Source organism: Chiloscyllium plagiosum, chromosome 12, assembly GCF_004010195.1.
Source record: "Chiloscyllium plagiosum isolate BGI_BamShark_2017 chromosome 12, ASM401019v2, whole genome shotgun sequence".
Lineage (NCBI taxonomy): Eukaryota > Metazoa > Chordata > Chondrichthyes > Orectolobiformes > Hemiscylliidae > Chiloscyllium > Chiloscyllium plagiosum.
In genome coordinates this window covers 7,619,738-7,628,348 of record NC_057721.1, presented here as the reverse complement: position 1 = coordinate 7,628,348, position 8,611 = coordinate 7,619,738, and the positions used below count along the sequence as shown (strand labels likewise).

At 41.7% G+C, this 8,611-nt stretch overlaps 1 protein-coding gene across 3 annotated transcripts in view; it reads right to left on the bottom strand.

The window, feature by feature from the left end:
* Positions 1–8,611, bottom strand: part of LOC122555532 (cysteinyl leukotriene receptor 2-like) — a 26,833-nt gene that overhangs the window by 15,964 nt on the left and 2,258 nt on the right. Inside the window, exons 1-2 of one of the 3 annotated variants that reach the window (XM_043701554.1) lie at positions 3,155–3,196; positions 2,978–3,036 (exon numbers count right to left, since the gene is read on the bottom strand). The exons of 1 other annotated variant lie outside the window; for it this stretch is intronic. The gene's annotated coding sequence lies outside the window, so the exon portion shown is untranslated. Of the gene's footprint in view, positions 1–2,977; positions 3,037–3,154; positions 3,197–8,611 lie in introns of those variants that run through there. One more of the 3 variants, XM_043701553.1, reaches the window with a different exon arrangement.

Below are 8,611 nucleotides of genomic sequence, written 5' to 3'. Positions count from 1 at the left end.
CCCCTGACTATAAGGGAGTCTATAATACAATCCCAATAAGGTGATCATCCCTTTCGTATTTCTCAGTTCCACCCAAAAACTTCCCTGGATGTATTTCCAGAAATATCCTCCCTCAGTACGGCTGTAATGCTATCCCTAATCAAAAATGCCACTCCCCCTCCTCTCTTGCCTCCCTTTCTATCCTTCCTGTAGCATTTGTATCCTGGAACATTAAGCTGCCAGTCCTACCCATCCCTGAGCCATGTTTCTGTAATTGCTATGATATCCCAGTCCCATGTTCCTAACCATACCCTGAGTTCATCCGCCTTCCCTGTTAGGCCTCTTGCATTGAAATAAATGCAATTAATTTATTAGTCCTACCTTGTCTTTGCCTGCCCTGACTGTTTGACTCGCTTCAGTTCTCAACTATACCAGTCTCAGATTGATCTCTTTCCTCACCACCTTCATTGGCTTCAATTGATGTGGAGATGCCAGTGTTGGACCTGGGTGGACAAAGTTTAAAATTACACTACACCAGGTTATATTCGAACAGGTTTAGTCACCTGATGAAAGAGCAGCGCTTGGAAAGCTTGTACCTCCAAATAAACCTGTTGGACTATCACCTGGTGTTGTGTTATTTTTAATGTGTAAATTGATTAATGTGTAAATCCACGAATTTCTTTCAAGTTGATACCTCAGATAATTTAAGGTTTTCTCAGTACATCGAAAGAAAAGATGATACCTCAGCTCAGACAATGCATTAAAGGTATGAGGTTAGGGTCTGCCTGTGTCCCATTCTAGAGTCAGACTGGTTTTATTTCCAAAATAGATATTTATAAAATGTCACATTGACTGCCTACAAATTGTGTGTTAGTTGAATAAAATAGATTGTATCTGCAAATGCAAATTCACTGTGTGTGTGTGCGCGCATTTGTGGGAGAGAGTGCATGTGTGTGTACGTGCACACTTGAGAGAACGTGTGCGTGAGTGTGCCGGAATGTAGCCTGCGAGAAACTGTGCATGAGAGTGTACAAGTGTGTGTGTGTGTGTGTATTTGTGTGAGAGAGAATGAGACAGAGAGAGAGAGAGAGAGAGAGAGAGCGTTTATATGAGAGAGGGTCTGTGTGTGTGCGAGAGTGTGTGTGTGTGTGTGTATGTGAGAGTGAATAATGTGGTGAGGTCACCTGTCGTGTAAGATGAACCCAAGGTCCTGGTTGAGGCCGTCCTCGTTCCATCACACTTGCGCATTTGCTCTCTTCAACAAACACACATTTGCCTACACACATACACACACACTCACACACACATACTCTCACTCTCTTTCTCACAACATGCACTCTCACTCTCACACTCTCTCTCTCTCACACACACACACGTCTATGGGGCAAATTTGTATTTGCAGATACAATCTATTTTGTTCAAAAAGTACACTATCTATGGGCAGTCAGTCAATGTGACATTCTATAAATATCTACTTTGCAAATAAAACCAGTCTGACTCTGGAATGGGGCACAGGCAGACTCTAACCTCACACCTTTAATGCATTGTTTGAACTGAGTTATCACCTTTTTTTTAAATATACTGATAAAACCTTAAATTATTTGGGATTTACATATTAATCAATCAAAACCTGTATCTAGATTCCAAGTGATTAAGGACTTAACAGCCATCTAGGTTTATCTCATACATTGCATCAGTTGTATCACACTTTTGCTTGGCCAGGGTGGCACGGTGGCACAGTGGTTAGCACTGCTGCCTCCACAAAGATGTGCAGGTTAGATGAACTGGCCATGCTAAATTGCCCAAGTGTTAGGTAAGGGGTAAATGTAGGGGTATGGGTGGGTTGCGCTTCGGCGGGTCGGTGTGGACTTGTTGGGCCGAAGGGCCTGTTTCCACACTGTAATCTAATCTAATCTACTAAATGTTGTGTCCTATGTATCCTGTCCCACTAGCTACCTGATGAAGGAGCAATGCTCCAAAAGCTTGTATTGTCAAATAAACCTGTTGGACTATAAACTGGTGTCACGTTATTTTGGACATAATTCTATGTGGCAATATATATAAGCAACTGGAGTTCACCATCCTATTTGCCTTTATTTAAAAATTTGCTGATTTACCTCCATACAGTTTAAATCCACTCAAGTCTAATTTGCATCACATTCCTTCTGATCCTTCCAATTTCTGAATTACATTTTAGTAAACATTGAAACTTGGAAGAAAGGTTCTCTGTAATACATTCACAGGGAAAAAAAAGCTATTAGAAAAGAGTAAAACAAAGAGATCTGAATCTGTATGGTGTGCTACCAGCATATAAAGAGGAAACATTAAATAGAATTTAAGGATTTTTTAATCCCTAATTTTAAAGAATAAAATTATCTGACACTGTAAAGATCAGAAAATACACATTTTGTTTCTTCTAAAATAAACATATTTTACTTAATTTCAGACTCATGCTTGAAAGGGAAACCTGCAGCATACTGCCGAGGTAGACAGGATTTGCCTTAACAGCCAAGAGCAATCTGGTCAGGTTCTCAAGCTTACTAAATTAAATTCATTTAATTAAATGGCGCAAGAACCCCAAGAATGTTGTCTCAGAACACTTCACAAGTTTACTGTGTATTGCATTCAGACTTTACAAATGACAAAGTGTGTTGATGGTCCCAAGTGGACTTTACACGGAAACTCTGTGGCGTGAGGAGATAAACTAACATTGTTTATTTGTTCTGGTGGTGCTGACATTAATTAACTGCATCCTTGAATTAACTCACTTCCATTGCTGAAGTTAGAAAACAACAATGTTACAAACCAAGTTCCAAGCGCAATACTACCTTGAGTTCCATTAACTTGCACGTTTGCAGCTCTATTCAGCAAAAGAGTTAAGCTAAAGATATCTACAACGTACACACAAAACCAACATCCTTTCAACAAGTTTGGTTCATATAAATAACTTTAATGTAACCTAGCAATGGTTCTAATAACACATTTGAAATGTCCCTACCTTTGACCTAGAAGTCCAGGATCAAGTCTCACCTACTCCAGAGGTCTGTTAGAAAATATCTAAAACAAATTAGTCTTGTATTAACTGACGCAGAAAAATCAAAAATAAACAAGCTTCAAGACTTTAATATTTGACAATTCTCTTCAATTAAGTAAAGAGAAGGAGCTACAGTATTACCTGACCAAATTTCTTTCAGTGTGCAATGTGATGGTGAATCTCACTGAAATGGCACTGTTCAGCTAAGATGAACTAACTTAAATTCACAGTGGAAATGACTTCATCAATTGCTTCTGACTCATTCAATAGCTGGAAGCTGAATAAATTAATTGAATAAATTAACTGAATAAACAGACTATCTTCAATAAGACAGCATTCTTTTTATTAAATTTCAGGAGCTTTTTGCTGTAGAATTCTCTTGGAGAAAGTGAGGACTGCAGATGCTGGAGATCAGAGTTGAGAGTGTGATGCTGGAAAAGCACACCAGGTCAGGCAGCATATGAGGAAACATCCCTGATAAGGACTCTTGCCCAAAATGTCGATTTGCCTGCTATTCGGATGCTGTGACCTGCTGTGCTTTTCCAGCACCACAATCTCGACTGTAGAATTCTCTTTTTGTTTTGTAAAGGTGCTAACAATGAAATTCAGTACCTGCATCAGCCACCCTCAGTGGAGAAGAAAGAGAAAGATAAAAACACAAAAGGGAATACAAATTTGAGGTGTTATTGAGCCTAGAACTAGGTTTGTAACATTGGTGTTTGCTAACTTCAGCAATGGAGGTGAAGTTAATACAAGGATGTAGTACCTAATTCAGGTGAAACTACCGAATTCAGCCACCTTTGAACTGGACAGCTAGGACATTACTGACATCGAGGTTACCATGGGAAGGTTTGTGGCCCTTAGATTTTACAAGAAACTGATACTAAATACCACAAATTTGGTGTTAAGTTCACAGATGCATTCGACTTTATATTCAGATATATGAAGAACTACATTTAGATCTACAGTGGCCTTGGTGAAGAAATACTATCGACTTTGTACTGGGTTAGGCAAGGAAATATTTTAGGACTACAACAATTCAAATTGGCAGCTGAATAGGGTGCTTCATTAGGAACTGATCCTGTCCGTCTGTTTCTTTTTTGTTTCTTCTCTTTATTTTCTCTTCTGTGTTTTTTCTTCCTCTTTCTTCTCAGCCTTGGGCTCCCTGCCTGCCTCAGTGTGGGCTTGAACTCTCGGCCTCGGACACTTAGCCTTGGACTCTCGGCCTCGAACACCTAACCTCAGACTCTCAGCTTCAAACACCCGGCTATCGACTCCCACCTTGAACTCCTGGGCAAGGTGTCTTCTCAGCCTGGTATGTCAACTTGGCAGCTCCTCTGCCTGTCATAGCTTCCTCTCAGCCTGGTGTTGCAACCTCTTGACCCAACATGGTGTCCTCTCAGCCCGGCATGGCGGTGTCTCAGCAGTCTAGTGTGGCACTCTTTTGGCCCAGTATAGTGGTCTATCTGCCCAGCGTGGTGGTCTTTCAGCAGCCCATGGCAGTCTTTTGATCTGGCATGCCTCAGCATGGTCTTGCCATCCCAAGGTGATTCCAGAGCAGTCTCCAGTCTCGTGAACCTTGAGGTGAAACCCAGTGCATACTGGAGGCTAGGTGCCAGTGTGGACTGGTTTGGAAGGACCATCATTCTGAACTTATTATTTCTCTATTTCTTGTTTTTTTCTTAAGAACTTGGACTGAAGAATCTGTTCCTAGGCACCTTTATATCTAAGATGGCATCATAAGTGGCGACCTGAAAACTTTTCACTGTAATCATCTGAGTACATGTGACAATAAACCTAATTAAACTCATTCAATTCATTTATAATGGACAATATGAATGTAAGAAAAAGGAGAAGGGGCAGATCATAGATTCCATCAATTCTATTCTGCCAGTCAATATTATCATATCCTATCTGCTTTCCTATCTGATCCATACATTCCTTGATTCCCTGTGAGAAAAATAATTGATCTATCTTGACAGAAATATTTCAACCATGGCGTATCCACAACTCTCTGGGCAGAGATTTACAAAGGTTCACAATCTTGTGAATGAAGAAATGTCTCCTCAGCACAGTCCTAACTGATTGGCACCTTATTCTGAGATTGCACTTGAGTTCTAATTTTCCCAATTAGGAGAAACAACTTCACGGTGTTCATCCCACCAAGCTTCTTCAGAACTGTACATGTTTCAATATGATCACCTCTTATTCTAAGCTCCACATAATATGGGCCAATTTACTCAGACTGTCATCAAAGGACAACCCTCTTATCACAAGTACCAAACTGATGAAGGTTTACCACATTGCCCGCAATGCAAGTACCTGTACATTCTTACTTAAATATGGAGACCCAAGCTGTGTACAATCATCGAGATGTTGTCTCCAGGTGTAGCCATAACCTTCTACAACTGCAGCAAGACTTGACTTATACTCCAATTCTTATACAATAAAGGACTTCTTAATTGCTTGCTATATGTAAACACTAAGTTTTATTTTCCTTATACGGATAAACCCAAACTCATCTGATCATCAACATTTGCAAGTTTCACACCTTTACAAAGTAATTACTTTCCTATTCTTACTAAAAGAGCGAATAAGTTCACATTTCACACATTATTGTTCATCTGCCACATTTAAAATGTCTACGTCTCTTTGCAGCTGCTTTGTATCCCCCTTTCTTCCATTGCCATTAGCTTTCTATCCTCAGCAAATTTAGTTACATTGCGCCTTGTTTCTTTCTATGTATACTTAGTATAGATTGTAAATGATGAGGAGGTGCCAGTGTTCGATGGGGGTGGACAAAGTTAAGAATCACACAACACCAGCTTATCGTCAAACAGGTTTTTTGGAGGTACTAGCTTTCAGAGAGCTGCTCCTTCATCAGGTAGCTAGTGGGGCAGGATCATAAGATACAGAATTTATAGCAGAAGATTATAGTGTCAAGCAATTGATATGATATATTGAACAAACTATTGTAAATAGCTAAGACCCCAGAGCTGATATTTACGCAGTCCATAAGTTACAGCCTGCCAATTTCAAAATACTCCATTTTGAACAAACTCCGTGTTTTGTTCATTACCCAATCCTCTATCCATGCTATTATCCCTTAGTCCATGAGTCCCTAATATGGATATTAGCCTTTGTACAACACCTTATCAAATGCCTTTTAGAAATCCAAATCTGACATATTCTAATTTCCTATTATCACCGTACAAGATACAACTTGAAGAACTGTAATAATTTTGTCAAACAGCATATTCCTTTTGTCTGATCATACTATCATTTTCCAAGTGCATTGTTGATTCTTACTTAATTCCAATATTTTACTTATGCTGATACTTGACTAACTGTCCTGTAGTTCCCTGCTTTCCCTTTCTCTCCTTTCTTGCAGCATGTATTTTCTAATTAATAATCCCTACAGTCTTGTTTACAATCGAGAATTTTGGAAAATCATAACCACTGCACCTTTTTAAAATACTGGAATGTGTCGCATATGGGCTTAATAGTTATGTGCTAATAGCTAGAACATCATCAGTGATTTCAGATTACATGGAACTGTGACCTGCATGTAGAAGGTCTAGAGACGCCATTCCTATACATAGTGCACATTTTCACTAAAATGGCTGCAGACTTTTTTTTCAAGAGCTCCCAAACATCAATCCTGATATCGCAAAGGGTGACATTGTAAAGTTCCCAGCCAATGCTGTGACAAGCAGTAAACCAAAGAAACAAAGAACATACTCAGGAACTGCCTGCAGTAATACATCACTTGACAACTTGCTGAAAGAGTCTCACAACTGTTGAACACACATAGAGGGATAGAGAAACCCTTATTCTGTCCCATGACCACGAGAGAGGCCCTGATGAAGCTTTGCGTTGGATCAAATCGCAACACCATTTCAACCAGGACTGCCTCGTCTCCAGACTTTCTAAAAAACATGCAAAGTTTAAGTCAGTGTACTCCTGCAGTTGCTGCATTGACCGTAGTTTAAGAAGTCCAGTGGTTAATGGAGAAACCACTGAATATGAAGAATTCAATAAATTCTTCCATTTATACTTCAGGCTCTGAAGGAAGGCTCTTCATTTATTCACTTAAGGGATGTGGGCATTCCTTGTTGGCCACCTTTTATTGCCTGTCCCTAGTTCCCCTTAAGAAGATGATGGTGAGCTGCCTTCTTGAACTGCTGCAGTCCACGTGCTGTAGGTAGACCCACAATGCCATTTGGGAGGGAATTCCAGGATTTTGACCCAAAGACACTGAAGGAGTGGCAATATATTTTAAAGTCAGAATGATGAGTGGCTTGGAGGAGAATTTACAGGTGTGGTATTTCCAAGTATCTGCTGCCCTTGTTCTTCTAGATGGAAGTGGCTGTAGGTTTAGAAGATGATGGCTAAGGATATTTGATGAATTTCTGCAGTGCATCTTGTAAATAGTATATACTGCTACTGAAGGAGGGAGTAGTTGCTTATGGTGACAATTGGGGGCTGCTTTGTCCTGGGTGGTATCAAGCTTCTTGAGTGTTATTGGAGTTGTACCTAGTATTCCAACACACTCCTGACTTGTGTCTTGTAGATGGTGGACATGTTTTGGGGAATCAGGAGGTGAATTACTCACCACAGCTTTCCTAATCTTTGACCTGCTGTTGTAGCCATGGATGCATCCAGTTGAACTTCAGGTCACTCCCAGGATATTGATAGTGGGAGGTGTCCGCGAGCTGGCGTTAGTCTCAGCGGTGTAAAGGTTGACCTTTACATCGCTGAGGCTAAACGCCAGCTCGCGGACACCTACTCCTACTGCCCCCTTGACCATGACCCCACCTCCCACCACCAAACCATCATCTTCCAGACCATCCATAACCTCAGCACCTCAGGGGATCTCCCATTCACCGCCTCCAACCTCATAGTCCCACAACCCCGCACCGCCCGTTTCTACCTCCTGCCCAAAATCCACAAAACTGACTGCCCCGGCAGACTCATTGTCACAGCCTGCTCCTGCCCCACCGAACTCATCTCTGCATACCTCGACACGGTCCTGTCCCCCTTAGTCCAAGAACTCCCCACCTACGTTCGGGACACCACCCACGCCCTCCACCTCCTCCATGATTTTCGCTTCCCCCGTCCCCAACGTCTTATCTTCATCATGGACATCCAGTCCCTGTGCACCTCCATTCCCAATCACGAAGGACTCAGAGCCCTCCGCTTCTTCCTTTCCCGCCGAACCAACCAGTACCCTTCCACTGACACCCTCCTTCAACTGACTGAACTAGTCCTCACTCTGAACAGCTTCTCTCTCCAATCCTCCCACTTCCTCCAAACCAAAGGAGTAGCCATGGGCACCTGCATGGGCCCCAGCTATGCCTGCCTCTTTGTCAGATATATGGAACAGTCCATCTTCTGCAGCTACACTGGCACCACCCCCCACCTTTTCCTCCGCTACAGCGATGACTGTATCGGCGCTACCTCGTACTCCCACGAGGAGGTTGAACAGTTCATCCACTTTACTAACACCTTCCACCCCAACCTCAAGTTTACCTGGACCATCTCAGACTCCTCCCTCCCCTTCCTAGACCTCTCCATTTCTATCTCGGGTGACCGACT